We start from the raw sequence: 18,794 nt of genomic DNA on the forward strand, positions 1-18,794 counted from the left end.
ATAATATTTAGATTTTTTTCGATTCACTTAAATATAGAATATCTGTATTTTACATGAGAGAGCATATGGAGTCGGTGTAGAGTCTCCAAAATAAAGTACAATAGGGCATTGTATATTTCTTCTGACAGATTATATTCAGAGTAATTTTGTTTTTAACATTGGGGTGACTAGATAATATTTAGAATTTTTGATTTGGATAAAATAAGAATTTTTGTATTTTACATGAGAGAGCATACTGAGTTGGTGTATATACTTCAAAACAGAGTAGAATAAGGCATTGTATATTTTCTCTTACAGACTATATTCACAGCCATTTTCTTTTAACTTTGGGGCGCCTAGATATTATTTAGATTCTTTTTGATTCACGTAAAATTAGAATTTCGTTATTTTACATGAGAGAGCATATTGAGTTGGTGTATATACTCCAAAACAGAGTAGAAAAGCGTATTGTATATTTTGTCTAACAGACTATATTCAGAGCCATTTTCTTTTAACTTTGGGGTGCCTAGTTATTATTTAGATTTTTTTCGATTCGTGTTAAATTAGAATTTCGGTATTTTACATGAGAGAACATATTGAGTTGGTGTATATACCCCAAAACAGAGTAGAAAAAAGCATTGTATATTTTTTCTGACGGATTATATTTAGAGCAATGTTGCTTTTAACATTGGGGTGCCTAGATAATATTTAGATTTTTCTCGATTCGCTTAAATATAGAATTTCTGTATTTTATATGAGAGAGCATATGGAGTTGGTGGATATACTCCAAAACAAAGTAGAATAGGGCAATGTATATTTTTTCTGACAGATTATATTCATAGCAATTTTGTTTTAAACACTGGGTGCCTAGATAATATTTAGATTTTTTTCGATTCGCTTAAATAGAGAATTTCTGTATTTTACATGAGAGAGCATATGGAGTTGATGTATATACTCAAAAACAGAGTAGAATAGGGCATTGTATATTTTTTCTGACAGATTATATTCAGAGCAATTTTGTTTTTAACATTGGGGTTCCTAGATAATATTTATATTTTTTTCGATTAGGGTAAAATTAGAATTTCTGTATTTCACATGAGAGAGCATACTGAGTTGGTGTATATACTCCAATAAAAAGTAGAATAAGGCATTGTATATTTTTTCTTACAGACTATATTCAGAGCCATTTTCTTTTAATTTTGGGGCGCCTAGATATTATTTAGATTTTTTTCAATTCGCGTTAAATTAGGATTTCGGTATTTTACATGAGAGAGCATACTGAGTTGTTGTATATACTCCAAAACAGAGTATAATAAGGCACTGTGTATTTTTTCTAACAGACTATATTCAGAGCCATTTTCTATTAACTTTGAGGCGCCTAGATATTATTTAGAATTTTTTCGATTCACGTAAAATTAGAATTTCGGTATTTTACATGAGAGAGCATATTGAGTTGGTGTATATACTACAAAACAGAGTAGAAAAGGGCATTGTAAATTTTTTCTAACATATTATATTCAGAGCAATTTTGCTTATATCATTGGGGTGCCTAGATAATATTTAGATTTTTTTCGATTCACGTAAATTAGAATTTCGGTATTTTATATGAGAGAGTATATTGAGTTGGTGTATATACTCCAAAAAAAAGTAGAATAAGGCATTGTATATTTTTTTTTAACAGACTATATTCAGAGCCATTTTCTTTTAACTTTGGGGCGCCTAGATATTATTTAGATTTTTTTTGATTCGCGTTAAATTAGAATTTCGGTATTTTACATGAGAGAGCATATTGAGTTGGTGTATATACCTCAAAACAGTGTAGAAAAAAGCATTGTATATTTTTTCTGGCAGATTATATTCAGAGCAATGTTGCTTTTAACATTGTGGTGCCTAGATAATATTTAGATATATTTCGATTCGCTTAAATATAGAATTTCTGTATTTTACATGAAAGAGCATATGGAGTTGGTGTATGTACTCCAAAACAGAGTAGAATAGGGCATTGTATATTCATTCTGACAGATTATATTCAGAGCAATTTTGTTTTTAACATTTGGGTGTCTAGATAATATTTAGATTTTTTCGATTCGGGTAAAATTAGAATTTCAGTATTTTACATGAGAGAGCATACTGAGTTGGTGTATATACTCCAAAACAGAGTAGAATAAGGCATTGTATATTTTTTGTAACAGACTGTATTCAGAGCCATTTTCTTTAACTTTGGGGCGCCTAGATATTATTTAGATTTATTTCGATTCACGTAAAATTAGAATTTTGGTATTTTACATCAGAGAGCATATTGAGTTGGTGTATATACACCAAAACAGAGTAGAAAAGGCCATTGTATATTTTTTCTGAAAGATTATATTCAGAGCAATGTTGGTTTTAACATTGGGGTGCCTAAATAATATTTAGATTTTTTCGATTCACGTAATATTATAATTTCGGTATTTTACATGAGAGAGCATACAGAGTTTGTGTATATACTCCAAAACAAAATCGAATAAAACATTGTATATTTTTTCTAACAGACTATATTCAGAGCCATTTTCTTTTAACTTTGGGGCGCCTAGATATTATTTAGATTTTTTTCGATTCGTGTAAAATTAGAATTTTGGTATTTTACATGAGAGAGCATACTGTGTTTGTGTATATACTTTAAAACAGAGTAAAATAAGGCATTGTATATTTTTTCTAACAGACAATATTCAGAGCTGTTTTCTTTTAACTTTGGCGCCCCTAGATATTATTTAGATGTTTTTCGATTTGTGTAAAAATAAAATTTTGGTATTTTACAAGAGAGCATACTGAGTTGGTGTATATACTCCAAAACAGAGTAGAATAAGGCATTGTATATTTTGTCTAACAGACTATATTCAGAGCCAATTTCTTTTAACTTTGGGGCACCTAGGTATTATTTAGATTTATTTCGTTGCGCGTAAAATTAGAATTTCTGTATTTTACATGAGAGAGCATATTGAGTTGGTTTATATACTCGAAATCAGAGTAGAAAAGGTCATTGTATATTTTTTCTGTCAGATTATGTTCCGAGCAATTTTGCTTTTAACATTGGGGTGCCTAGATAATATTTAGATTTTTTTCGATTCACCTAAAATTAGAATTTCAGTATTTTACATGAGAGGGAATACTGAGTTGGTGTATATACTCCAAAACTGAGTAGGATAAGGCATTGCATATTTTTCCTAACAGTCTATATGGAGAGCCGTTTTCTTTTAACTTTGCGGCTTCCAGATATTATTAAAATTTTTTTCGATTCGCGTAAAGTTAGAATTTCGGTATTTTACAAGAGAGCATACTGAGTTGATGTATATACTCCAAAACAGAATAGAATAAGGCATTGTATATTTTTTCAAACAGAGTATATTAAGAGCCATTTTCTTTTAACTTTGGGGCACCTAGATATTATTTAGGTTTTTTCGATTCATGTAAAATTAGAATTTCGGTATTTTACATGAGAGAGCATATTGAATTGGTGTATATACTACAAAACAGAGTAGAATAGGGCATTTTATATTTTTTCTGACAGATTATATTCAGACCAATTTTGTTTTAACATTGGGGTGCCTAGATAGTATTTAGATTTTTTTGATTAGGGTAAAATTAGAATTTCCGTATTTCACATGAGAGAGCATACTGAGTTGGTGTATATAGTCCAAAACAGAGTAGAATAAAGCATTGTATATTTTTAATAACATACTATATTCAGAGCAATTTTCTTTTAATTTTGGGGCACCTAGATATTATTCAGACTATTTTTCATTCGCATAAATTTGGAATTTGGGTATTTTACATGAGAGAGCATACTGAGTTGGTGTATATACTCCACAACAGAGTAGAATAAGGCATTGTATATTTTCTCTAACAGACTATATTCAGAGCCATTTTCTTTTAACTATGGGTCGCCTAGATATTATTTATATTTTTTTCGATTCACGTTAAATTAGAATTTCGGTATTTTACATGAGAGAGCATATTGAGTTGGTGTATATACTACAAAACAGAGTAGAAAAGGGCATTGTATATTTTTTCTGACAGATTATATTTAGAGCAATTTTGCTTTTAACATTGGGATGCCTAGATAATATTTAGATTCTTTCGATTCGCTTAAATATAGAATTTTTGTATTTTAAATGAGAGAGCATATGGAGTTGGTGTATATACTCCAAAACAGAGTAGAATAGGGCATTGTATATTTTTCCTGAAAGATTATATTCAGAGCAATTGTGTTTTAAACATTGGGTGCCTAGATAATATTTATATTTTTTTCGATTCGCTTAAATACAGAATTTATTTTGCATGAGAGAGCATATGGAGCTGGTGTATATACTCCAAAACAGAGTAGAATAGGGCATTGTATATTTTTTCTGACATATTATATTCAGAGCAATTTTGCTTTTAACATTGGGTTGCCTAGATAATATTTAGATTTTTTTCGATTCGCTTAAATATAGAATTTCTGTATTTTACATGAGAGAGCATTTTGAGTCAGTGTATATACTTTAAAACAGAGTAGAATAGGGCACTGTATATTTTTTTGACAGATTATATTCAGAGAAATTTTGATTTTAACATTGGGGTGCCTAGATAATATTTAAATTTTTTTCGATTCACGTATAATTAGAATTTCAGTATTTTACATGAGAGAGCATACTGAGTTGCTGTATATACTCCAAAACAGAGTAGAATAAGGCATTGTATATTTTTTCTAACAGACTATATTCAAAGCCACTTTTTTTTAACTTTGGGGTGCCTAGATCTTATTTAGATTTTTTTTTGATCGCGTACAATTTGAATTTCAGCATTTTACATGAGAGAGCATATTGAGTTGGTGTATATACTCCAAAACAGAGTAGAAAAGGGCACTGTATATTTTTTATGACAGATTATATTCAGAGCAGTTTTGCTTTTAACATTGGGGTGCCTAGATACTATTTACATTTTTTACGATTCACTTATATATAGAATTTCTGTATTTTACATGAGAGAGCATATGGAGTTGGTGTATATACTCGAAAACAGAGTAGAATAGTGCATTGTATATTTTTTATGATAGATTATATTAAGAGAAATTTTGTTTTTAACATTGGGGTGCCTAGATGATATTTAGATTTTTTCGATTCGGGTAAAATTAGAATTTCTGTATTTTACATGAGAGAGCATACTGAGTTGGTGTATATACTCCAAAAAAGAGTTGAATAGGGCATTGTATATTTTTTCTGACAGATTATATTCAGAGCAATTTTGTTTTTAACATTGGGGTGCCTAGATAATATTTAGATTTTTTCGATTTTGGTAAAATTAGAATTTCGGTATTTTACATGAGAGAGCATACTGAGTTGGGGTATATACTCCAAAACAGAGTAGAATAAGGCATTGTATATTTTTTATAACAGACTATATTCAGAGCCATTTTCTTTTAACTTTGGGGCGCCTTGATATTATTTAGATTTTTTTCAATTCGCGTAAAATTAGAATTACGGTATTTTACATGAGAGAGCATATTGAGTTGGTGTATATACTCGAAATCAGAGTAGAAAAGGTCATTGTATATTTTTTCTGTCAGATTATGTTCCGAGCAATTTTGCTTTTATCATTGGGGTGCCTAGATAATATTTAGATTTTTTTCGATTCACGTAAAATTAGAATTTTGGTATTTTACATGAGAGAGCATACTGAGTTTGCGTATATACTCCAAAACAGAGTAAAATAAGGCATTGTTTTTTTTTTTAAACAGACAATATTCAGAGCTGTTTTCTTTTAACATTGGCGTTCCTAGATATTATTTAGATTTTTTTCGATTCGTGTAAAATTAGAATTTCGGTATTTTACAAGAGAGCATACTGAGTTGGTGTATATACTCCAAAACATAGTAGAATAAGGCATTGTATATTTTTTTTAACAGACTATATTCAGAGCCAATTTCTTTTAACTTTAAGGCGCCTAGGTATTATTTAGATTTATTTCGATTCACATAAAATTAGAATTTCGGTATTTTACATGAGATAGCATATTGAGTTGGTGTATATAGTACAAAACAGAGTAGAAAAGGGCATTGTATATTTTTTCTGACATATTATATTCAGAGGAATTTTGCTTTTAACATTGGGATTCCTAGATAATATTTAGATTTTTTTCGATTTGCTTAAATATAGTATTTCTGTATTTTACATGAGAGAGCATACGGTGTTGGTTTATATCCTCCAAAACAGTGTCGAATAGGGCATTGTGTATCTTTTTCTGACAGATTATTTTCAGAGCAATTTTGCTCTTAACACTGGGGTGACTAGATAATATTTAGATTTTTTTCGATTCGCTTAAATATAGAACTTCTGTATTTTTTATGAGAGAGCATATGGAGTTGGAGTATATACTCCAAAATAGAGTAGAATAGGACATTGTATATTTTTTCTGACAGATTATATTCAGAGCAATTTTGTTTTTAACATTGGGTGCCTAGATATTATTTAGATTTATTTCGATTCGCTTAAATAGAGAATTTTTGTATTTTACATGAGAGAGCATATGGAGTTGGTGTATATACTCCAAAACAGAGTAGAATAGGGCATTGGATGTTTTCTCTGACTGATTATATTGAGAGCAATTTTGTTTTTAACTTTCGGGTGCCTAGATAATATTTAAATTTTTTCGATTTGGGTAAAATTAGAATTTTGGTATTTTACATTAGAGAGCATACTGAGTTGGTGTATATACTCCAAAATAGAGTAGAATAAAGCACTGTATATTTTTTCTAACAGACTATATTCAGAGCCATTTTCTTTTAACTTTGGGTCGCCCAGATATTATTTAGATTTTTTCGATTCGCTTAAATATAGATTTTCTGTATTTTACATGAGAGAGCATATGGAGTTGGTGTATATACTCCAAAACAGAGTAGAATAGGGCATTGTATATTTATTCTGACAGATTATATTCAGAGCAATTTTGTTTTTAACATTGGGGTGCCTAAATAATATTTAGATTTTTTCGATTTGGGTAAAATTAGAATTTCGGTATTTTACATGAGAGAGCATACTGAGTTGGTGTATATACTCCAAAACCGAGTAGAATAAAGCATTGTATATTTTTTCTAACAGACTATATTCAGAGCCATTTCCTTTTAACTTTGAGGCGCCTAAATATTATTTAGATTTTTTTCGATTCACGTAAAATTAGAATTTAGGTATTTTACATGAGAGAGCATATTGAGTTGGTTTATATACTCGAAATCAGAGTAGAAAAGGTCATTGTATATTTTTTTGTCAGATTATGTTCCGAGCAATTTTGCTTTTAACATTGAAGTGCCAAGATAATATTTAGATTTTTTTCGATTCACATAAAATTAGAATTTTGGTATTTTACATGAGAGAGCATACTGAGTTGGTGTATATACTCCAAAACAGAGTAGAATAAGGCATTGTATATTTTCTCTAACAGACTATATTCAGAGTCATTTTCTATTAACTTTGGGGTGCCTAGATATTATTTAGATTTTTTTCAAGTCCCATAAAATTATAATTTTGGTATTTTACATGAGAGAGCATATTGAATTGGTGTATATTCTACAAAACAGAGTAGAAAAGGGCATTGTATATTTTTTCTCGCAGACTATATTCAGAGAAATTTTACTTTTAACATTAGTATACCCGGATTATATATAGATTTTTTTCGATTCGCTTAAATATAGAATATCTGTATTTTACATAAGAGAGCATATTGAGTTGGTGTATATACTCCACAACAGAGTAGAATAGGGCATTGTATATTTTTTTTGACAGATTATATTTAGAGCAATTTTGCTTTTAACATTGGGGTGCCTAGATAATATTTAGATTTTTTTTGATTCACCTAAAATTAGAATTTCGGTATTTTACATGAGAGGGAATACTGAGTTGGTGTATATACTCCAAAACAGAGTTAGATAAGGCATTGTATATTTTTCCTAACAGACTATATTGAGAGCCGTTTTCTTTTACCTTTGTGGCTTCTAGATATTATTTAGATTTTTTATCGATTTGCGTAAATTTAGAATTTCGGTATTTTACAAGAGAGCATACTGAGTTGGTGTATATACTTTACAACAGAATAGAATAAGGCGTTGTATATTTTTTCAAACAGAGTATATTAAGAGACATTTTCTTTTAACTTTGGGGTGCCTAGATATAATTTAGGTTTCTTTCGATTCGAGTAAAATTAGAATTTTGGTATTTTACATGAGAGAGCATATTGAATTGGTGTATATGCTACAAAACAGAGTAGAATAGGGCATTTTATATTTTTTCTGACAGATTGTATTCAGAGAAATTTTCTTTTAATATTGGGGTGCCTAGATAATATTTAGATTTTTTTTGATTCACGTAAATTTAGAATTTCGGTATTTTACATGAGAGAAAATACTGAGTTGGTGTATATACTCCAAAAAAAAGTAGAATAGTGCATTGTATATTTTTTCTGACAGATTATACTCAGAGCAATTTTTTTGTTAACATTGGGGTGCCTAAATAATATTGAGATTTTTTCGATTCTGGTAAAATTAGAATTTCTGTATTTTACATGAGAGAGCATAGTGAGTTGGTGTATATAATCCAAAACAGAGTAGAATATGGCATTTTAAATTTTTTCTGACAGATTATATTCAGAGCAATTTTGTTTTTAACATTGGGTTGCCTAGATAATATTTAGATTTTTTTCGATTCACTTAAATATTGAATTTCTGTATTTTCCATGAGAAAGCATATGGAGTTGGTGTATATACTCCAAAACAGAGTAGAATAGGGCATTGTATATTTTTTATGACAGATTATATTAAGGGCTATTTTGTTTTTAACATTAGGGTGCTTAGATAATATTTTGATTTTTTTTGATTCACGTAAAATTAGAATTTCGGTATTTTACATGAGAGAGCATACTGAGTTGGTGTATATACTCCAAAACAGAGTAGAATAAGGCATTGTATATTTTTTCTGACAGATTATATTTAGAGCAATTTTGTTTTTAACATTAGGGTGCCTAGATAATATTTAGTGTATTTTCGATTCATGTAAAATTAGAATTTTGGTATTTTACATGAGAGAGCATACTGAGTTGATGTATGTACTCCAAAATAGAGTAGAATAAAGCATTGTATATTTTTTCCAACAGACTATATTCACAGCCATTTTCTTTACACTTTGGGGCGCCTAGATATTATTTAGATTTTTTTCGATTCGCGTAAAATTAGAATTTCGGTATTTTACATGAAAGAGCATACTGAGATGGTGTATATACTCCAAAACAGAGTAGAATAAGGCATTTTATATTTTTTATGACAGGTTATATTCAGAGAAATTTTGCTTTTAACATTGGGGTGCCTAGCTAATATTTAGATTTTTTTTTTATTCGGGTAAAATTAGAATTTCTGTATTTTACATGAGAGAGCATATTTTGTTGGTGTATATACTACAAAACAGAGTAGAAAAGGGTATTGTATATTTTTTCTGACAGATTATATTCAGAGCAATTTTGCTTTTGACATTGGGGTGCCTAGATATTAATTAGATTTTCTTCGATTCGTGTAAAATTAGCATTTCCGTATTTTACATAAGAGAGCATACTGAGTTGGTGTATATTCTCCAAAAAAGAGTAGAAAAGGGCATTGTATAGTTTTTCTAACAGACTATATTCAGAGCCGTTTTCTTTTAACTTTGGGTCACCTAGATATTATTTAGATTGATTTCGATGCGCGTAAAATTAGAATTTCGGTATTTTACATGAGAGAGCATATTGAGTTTCTTTATATATTAGAAAACAAAAAAGAAAAGGGCATTGTATATGTTTTCTGACAGATTATATTCAGAGCAATTTTGCTTTTAACATTGGGGTGCCTAGATAATATTTAGATTTTTTTCGATTCACGTAAAATTAGTATTTAGATATTTTACATGAGAGAGTATATTGAGTTGGTGTATGTACTCCAAAACAGAGTAGAAAAGGGCATTGTATATATTCTCTGACAGATTGTATTCTGAGCAATTTTGCTTTTAACATTGAGGTACCTAGATAATGTTTAGATTTTTTTCGATTCGCTTAAATATAGAATTTCTGTATTTTATATGAGAGAGAATATGGAGTTGGTGTATATACTCCACAACAGAGTAGAAAAGGGCATTGTATATTTTTTCTGATAGACTGTGTTCAGAGCAATTTTGGTTTAACATTGGGGTGCCTACATAATATTTAGATTACTTTCGATTCACGTAAAATTAGAATTTTTGTATTTTACATAATAGAGCATACGGTGTTGGTGTGTATACTCAAAAACAAAGTAGAATACGGCATTGTATATTTTTTCTAACAGACTATATTCAGAGCCATTTTCTTTTAACTTCTGGGCGCCTAGATACCATTTGGATTTTTTTCGATTCCCGTAAAATTAGAATTTTGGTATTTTACATGAGAGAGCACATTGAGTTGGTGTATATACTCCAAAACAGAGTAGAAAAGGGCATTGTATATTTTTTCTGACAGATTATATTCAGAGCAATTTTGCTTTTAACATTCGGGTGCCTAGATAATATTTAAAATTTTTTCGATTCACATAAATTTATCATTTCAGTATTTTACATGAGAGAGCATACTGAGTTGCTGTATATACTCCAAAACAGAGTAGAAAATGGCATTGTATATTTTTTCTGACAGACTATACTCTGAGCAATTTTGCTTTTAACATTGGGGTGCCTAGATAATATTTAGATTTTTTTCGATTCACGTAAAATTAGAATTTCGGTATTTTACATCAGAGAGCATACTGTGTTGGTGTATATACTCCAAAATAGAGTAGAATAAGGCATTGTATATTTTTACTAACAAACTATATTCAGAGCCATTTTATTTGAACTTTGCGGCGCCTAGATATTATTTGGTTTTTTTTCAATTCGCCTAAAACTAGAATTTCTGTATTTTACATGAGAAAGAATATCGAGTTGGTGTATATACTCCAAAACAGAGTAGAAAAGGGCATTGAATATTTTTTCTGAAAGATTATATTCAGAGCAATTTTGCTTCTAACATTCGGGTGCCTAGATAATATTTAAAATTTTTTCGATTCACGTCAATTTAGCATTTTGGTATTTTACATGAGAGAGCATACTGAGTTGCTGTATATACTCCAAAACTGAGTAGAATAAGGCTTGTTATATTTTTTCTAACAGACTATATTCAGAGCCATTTTCTTTAACTTCGGGGCACCTAGATATTATTTAGATTTATTTCGATTCGTGTAAAATTAGAATTTTGGTATTTTACATGAGAGAGCATATTGAGTTGGTGTATATACGCCAAAACAAAGGAGAAAAGGGCACTGTATATTTTTTATGACAGATTATATTCAGAGCAATTTTGCTTTTAACATTGGGGTGCCTAGATAATATTTAGATATTTTACAATTCGCTTAAATATACAATTTCCGTATTTTACATGAGAGAGCATATGGAGTAGTTCTATATACTCCAAAACAGAGTAGAATAGGGCATTGTATATTTTTTCTGAGAGATTGTACTCAGAGCAATCTTTTTTTTAACATTGGGGTGCCTAGATAATATTTAGATTTTTTTCGATTCACGTAAAATTAGAATTTCGGTATTTTATATCAGAGAGCATACTGTGTTGGTGTATATACTCCAAAATAGAGTAGAATAAGGCATTGTATATTTTTACTAACAAACTATATTCAGAGCCATTTTATTTGAACTTTGCGGCACCTAGATATTATTTGGATTTTTTTCGATTCGCCTAAAACTAGAATTTCTGTATTTTTCATGAGAAAGAATATTGAGTTGGTGTATATCCTCCAAAACAGAGTAGAAAAGGGCATTGAATATTTTTTCTGACAGATTATATTCAGAGCAATTTTGCTTTTAACATTCGGGTGCCTAGATAAAATTTAAATTTTTTTCGAGAAACTTAAATTTAGAATTCTGGATGTTACATGAGTGAGCATACTGAGTTTTTGTATATACTCCAAAACAGAGTAGAATAAGGCATTGTATATTTTTTCTAACAGACTATATTCAGAGCCATTTTCTTTTAAGTTTGGGGCGACTAGATATTATTTAGATTTTTTTCAATTCGCGTAAATTCAGTGGTTCGGTATTTTATATTAGAGAGCATATTGAGTTGGTGTATATACTCCAGAACAAAGTAGAAAAGGGCATTGTATATTTTTTCTGACAGATTATATTCAGAGAAATTTTGCTTTTAACATTGGGGTGCCTAGATAATATTTTGGATTTTTTTCGATTTGGTTAAATATAGAATTTCTGTATTTTACAAGAAAGAGCACATTGAGTTGGTTTACATACTCAAAAACAGAGTAGAAAAAGTCATTGTATATTTTTTCTGACAGATTATATTCAGAGCAATTTTGCTTTTAACATTGGGGTGCCTAGAAAATATTTAGATTTTTTTCAATTCACGTAAAATTAGAATTTCGGTATTTTACATGAGAGAGCATACTGAGTTGGTGTATATACTCCAAAACAGAATAGAATAAGGCATTGTATATTTCTTCTAACAGACTATATTCACAGCCATTTTCTTTTAACTTTGCGGCACCTAGATATTATTTAGAATTTTTTGGATTCGGGTAAAATTAGAATTTCCGTATTTTACATCAGAGAGCATATTGAGTTGGTGTATATACTCCAAAAGAAAGTAGAAGAGAACATTGTATATATTTTCTGACAGATTATATTCAGAGAAATGTTACTTTTAACATTGGGGTGCCTAGATAATATTTAGATTTCTTTCGATTTGCTTAAATATAGAATTTCTGTATTTTACATTAGAGAGCATATATAGTTGGTGTATATACTCCAAAACAGAGTAAAATATGGCATTGTATATTTTTTCTGACACATTATATTGAGAGAAATTTTGTTATTAACATTGTGGTGCCTAGATAATATTTAGATTTTTTTCGATTCACGTAAAATTAGAATTTCGGTATTTTACATCAGAGAGCATATTGTGTTGGTGTATATACTCCAAAATAGAGTAGAATAAGGCATTGTATATTTTTACTAACAAACTATATTCAGAGCCATTTTATTTGAACTTTGCGGCGCCTAGATATTATTTGTCTTTTTTTTTGGTTCGCCTAGAACTAGAATTTCTGTATTTTACATGAGAAAGAATATCGAGTTGGTGTATATACTCCAAAACAGAGTAGAAAAGGGCATTGAATATTTTTTCTGAAAGATTATATTCAGAGCAATTTTGCTTTTAACATTCGGGTGCCTAGATAATATTTAAAATTTGTTCGATTCATGTCAATTTAGCATTTTGGTATTTTACATGAGAGAGCATACTGAGTTGCTGTATATACTCCAAAACTGAGTAGAATAAGGCATGTTATATTTTTTTTAACAGACTATATTCAGAGCCATTTTCTTTAACTTCGGGGCACCTACATATTATTTGGATTTTTTTCGATTCGCGTAAAATTAGAATTTCCGTATTTTACATGAGAGAGCATATTGAGTTGGTGTATATACTCCAAAAGAAAGTAGAAGAGAGCATTGTATATATTTTCTGACAGATTATATTCAGAGAAATGTTACTTTTAACATTGGGGTGCCTAGATAATATTTAGATTTCTTTCGATTTGCTTAAATATAGAATTTCTGTATTTTACATTAGAGAGCATATATAGTTGGTGTATATAATCCAAAACAGAGTAAAATATGTCATTTTATATTTTTTCTGACAAATTATATTGAGAGAAATTTTGTTATTAACATTGTGGTGCCTAGAGAATATTTAGATTTTTTTCGATTCACGTAAAATTTGAATTTCGTTATTTTACATGAGAGAGCATACGGAGTTGGTGTATATACTCCAAAAAAGAGTAGAATAGGGCATTGTATATTTTGTGTGACAGATTATATTCAGACCAATTTTGTTTTTAACATTGGTGTTCCTAGATAATATTTAGATTTTTTCGATTCCGGTAAAATTAGAATTTCTGTATTTTACATGAGAGAGCATATTGAGTTGGTGTATATACTCCAAAACAGAGTAGAAAAGGGCATTGTATATTTTTTCTGACAGATTATATTCAGAGCAATTTTGCTTTTAACATTGGGGTGCCTAGATAATATTTAGATATTTTACGATTCGCTTAAATATACAATTTCTGTATTTTACATGAGAGAGCATATGGAGTAGTTGTATATACTCCAAAACAGAGTAGAATAGGGCATTGTATATTTTTTCTGAGAGATTGTATTCAGAGCAATCTTCTTTTTAACATTGGGGTGCCTAGATAATATTTAGATTTTTTTCGATTCACGTAAAATTAGAATTTCGGTATTTTACATCAGAGAGCATACTGTGTTGGTGTATATACTCCAAAATAGAGTAGAATAAGGCATTGTATATTTTTACTAACAAACTATATTCAGAGCCATTTTATTTGAACTTTGCGGCGCCTAGATATTATTAGGATTTTTTTCGATTCGCCTAAAACTAGAATTTCTGTATTTTTCATGAGAAAGAATATTGAGTTGGTGTATATACTCCAAAACACAGTAGAAAAGGGCATTGAATATTTTTTCTGATAGACTGTGTTCAGAGCAATTTTGCTTTTAACATTCGGGTGCCTAGATAAAATTTAAATTTTTTTCGAGAAACTTAAATTTAGAATTCTGTATTTTACATGAGTGAGCATACTGAATTGGTGTATATACTCCAAAACAGAGTAGAATAAGGCATTGTATATTTTTTCTAACAGACTATATTCACAGCCATTTTCTTTTAAGTTTGGGGCGACTAGATATCATTTAGATTTTTTTCAATTCGCGTAAATTTAGTGGTTCGGTATTTTATATTAGAGAGCATATTGAGTTGGTGTATATACTCCAGAACAGAGTAGAAAAGGGCATTGTATATGTTCAATGAAAGATTATATTCAGAGCAATTTTGTTTTTAACATTAGGGTGCCTAGATAATATTTAGATCTTTTCGATTCATGTAAAATTAGAATTTCTGTATTTTATATGAGAGAGCATATTGAGTTGGTGTATATACTCCAAAACAGAGTAAAATAAGGCATTGTATATTTTTTATAACAGACTATATTCAGAGCCGTTTTCTTTTAACTTTCAGGCGCCTAGATATTATTTAGATTTTTTTCGATTCCCGTAAAATTAGAATTTCGGTATTTTACATGAGAGAACATTCTGACTTGGTGTATATACTCCAAAACAGAGTAGAAAAGAACATTGTATATTTTTTCTGACAGATTATATTCAGAGCAATTTTGCTTTTAACATTGGGGTGCCTAGATAATATTTTGGATTTTTTTCGATCTTGTTAAGTATAGAATTTCTCTATTTTACAAGAAAGAGCACATTGAGTTGGTGTACATACTCAAAAACAGAGTAGAAAAAGTCATTGTATATTTTTTCTGACAGATTATATTCAGAGCAATTTTGCTTTTAACATTGGGGTGCCTAGAAAATATTTAGATTTTTTTCAATTCACGTAAAATTAGAATTTCGGTATTTTACATGAGAGAGCATACTGAGTTGGTGTATATACTCCAAAACAGAATAGAATAAGGCATTGTATATTTCTTCTAACAGACTATATTCACAGCCATTTTCTTTTAACTTTGCAGCACCTAGATATTATTTAGAATTTTTTGGATTCGCGTAAAATTAGAATTTCCGTATTTTACATGAGAGAGCATATTGAGTTGGTGTATACACTCCAAAAGAAAGTAGAAGAGAGCATTGTATATATTTTCTGACAGATTATATTCAGAGAAATGTTACTTTTAACATTGGGGTGCCTAGATAATATTTAGATTTCTTTCGATTTGCTTAAATATAGAATTTCTGTATTTTACATTAGAGAGCATATATAGTTGGTGTATATTCTCCAAAACAGAGTAAAATATGGCATTGTATATTTTTTCTGACACATTATATTGAGAGAAATTTTGTTATTAACATTGTGGTGCCTAGATAATATTTAGATTTTTTTCGATTCACGTAAAATTTGAATTTCGTTATTTTACATGAGAGAGCATACGGAGTTGGTGTATATACTCCAAAACAGAGTAGAATAGGGCATTGTATATTTTGTGTGACAGATTATATTCAGAGCAATTTTGTTTTTAACATTGGTGTTCCTAGATAATATTTAGATTTTTTCGATTCTGGTAAAATTAGAATTTCTGTATTTTACATGAGAGAGCATATTGAGTTGGTGTATATACTACAAAACAGAGCAGAAAAGGGCATTTTATGTTTTTTCTGACAGATTATATTCAGAGCAATTTTGTTTTCAACCTTGGGGTGCCTAGATAATATTTAGATTTATTTCGATTCACGTAAAATTAGTATTTCGATATTTTACATGAGAGAGTATATTGAGTTGGTGTATGTACTCCAAAACAGAGTAGAAAAGGGCATTGTATATATTCTCTGACAGATTGTATTCTGAGCAATTTTGCTTTTAACATTGAGGTACCTAGATAATGTTTAGATATTTTTCGATTCGCTTAAATATAGAATTTCTGTATTTTATATGAGAGAGCATATGGAGTTGGTGTATATACTCCAAAACAGAGTAGAATATGGCATTGTATATTTTTTCTGATAGACTGTGTTCAGAGCAATTTTGGTTTTAACATTGGGGTGCCTACATAATATTTAGATTACTTTCGATTCACGTAAAATTAGAATTTTTGTATTTTACATAAGAGAGCATACTGTGTTGGTGTGTATACTCCAAAACAAAGTAGAATACGGCATTGTATATTTTTTCTAACAGACTATATTCAGAGCCATTTTCTTTTACCTTCTGGGCGCCTCAATATCATTTGGATTTTTTTCGATTCCCGTAAAATTAGAATTTTGGTATTTTACATGAGAGAGCATATTGAGTTGGTGTATATACTCCAAAACAAAGTAGAAAAGGGCATTATATATTTTTTCGGACAGATTATATTCAGAGCAATTTTGCTTTTAACATTCGGGTGCCTAGATAATATTTAAAATTTTTTCGATTCACATAAATTTATCATTTCGGTATTTTACATGAGAGAGCATACTGAGTTGCTGTATATACTCCAAAACAGAGTAGAAAATGGCATTGTATATTTTTTCTGACAGACTATACTCTGAGCAATTTTGCTTTTAACATTGGGGTGCCTAGATAATATTTAAATTTTTTTCGATTCACGTAAAATTAGAATTTCAGTATTTTACATCAGAGAGCATACTGTGTTGGTGTATATACTCCAAAATAGAGAAGAATAAGGCATTGTATATTTTTACTAACAAACTATATTCAGAGCCATTTTATTTGAACTTTGCGGCACCTAGATATTATTTGGTTTTTTTTCAATTCACCTAAAACTAGAATTTCTGTATTTTACATGAGAAAGAATATCGAGTTGGTGTATATACTCCAAAACAGAGTAGAAAAGGGCATTGAATATTTTTTCTGAAAGATTATATTCAGAGCAATTTTGCTTTTAACATTCGGGTGCCTAGATAATATTTAAAATTTTTTCGATTCACGTCAATTTAGCATTTTGGTATTTTACATGAGAGAGCATACTGAGTTGCTGTATATACTCCAAAACTGAGTAGAATAAGGCATGTTATATTTTTTCTAACAGACTATATTCAGAGCCATTTTCTTTAACTTCGGGGCACCTAGATATTATTTAGATTTATTTCGATTCGCGTAAAATTAGAATTTTGGAATTTTACATGAGAGAGCATATTGAGTTGGTGTATATACTCCAAAACAGAGTAGAAAAGGGCATTGTATATTTTTTCTGACAGATTATATTCAGAGAAATTTTGCTTTTAACATTCGGGTGCCTAGATAATATTTAAAATTTTTTCGATTCACATAAATTTATCATTTCGGTATTTTACATGAGAGAGCATACTGAGTTGCTGTATATACTCCAAAACAGAGTAGAAAATGGCATTGTATATTTTTTCTGACAGACTATACTCTGAGCAATTTTGCTTTTAACATTCGGGTGCCTAGATAATATTTAGATTTTTTTCGATTCACGTAAAATTAGAATTTCGGTATTTTACATCAGAGAGCATACTGTGTTGGTGTATATACTCCAAAATAGAGTAGAATAAGGCATTGTATATTTTTACTAACAAACTATATTCAGAGCCATTTTATTGGAACTTTGCGGTGCCTAGATATTATTTGGTTTTTTTTCAATTCGCCTAAAAGTAGAATTTCTGTATTTTACATGAGAAAGAATATCGAGTTGGTGTATATACTCCAAAACAGAGTAGAAAAGGGCATTGAATATTTTTTCTGAAAGATTATATTCAGAGCAATTTTGCTTTTAACATTCGGGTGCCTAGATAATATTTAAAATTTTCTCGATTCACGTCAATTTAGCATTTTGGTATTTTACATGAGAGAGCATACTGAGTTGCTGTATATACTCCAAAACTGAGTAGGATAAGGCATGTTATATTTTTTCTAACAGACTATATTCAGAGCCATTTTCTTTAACTTCGGGGCACCTAGATATTACTTAGATTTTTCTCGATTTGCGTAAAATTAGAATTTTGGTATTTTACATGAGAGAGCATATTGAGTTGGTGTATATATGCCAAAACAAAGGAGAAAAGGGCAGTGTATATTTTTTGTGACAGATTATATTCAGAGCAATTTTGCTTTTAACATTGGGGTGCCTAGATAATATTTAGATATTTTACGATTCGCTTAAATATACAATTTCTGTATTTTACATGAGAGAG

This window comes from Callithrix jacchus, chromosome 15 (genome assembly GCF_049354715.1).
Source record: "Callithrix jacchus isolate 240 chromosome 15, calJac240_pri, whole genome shotgun sequence".
Lineage (NCBI taxonomy): Eukaryota > Metazoa > Chordata > Mammalia > Primates > Cebidae > Callithrix > Callithrix jacchus.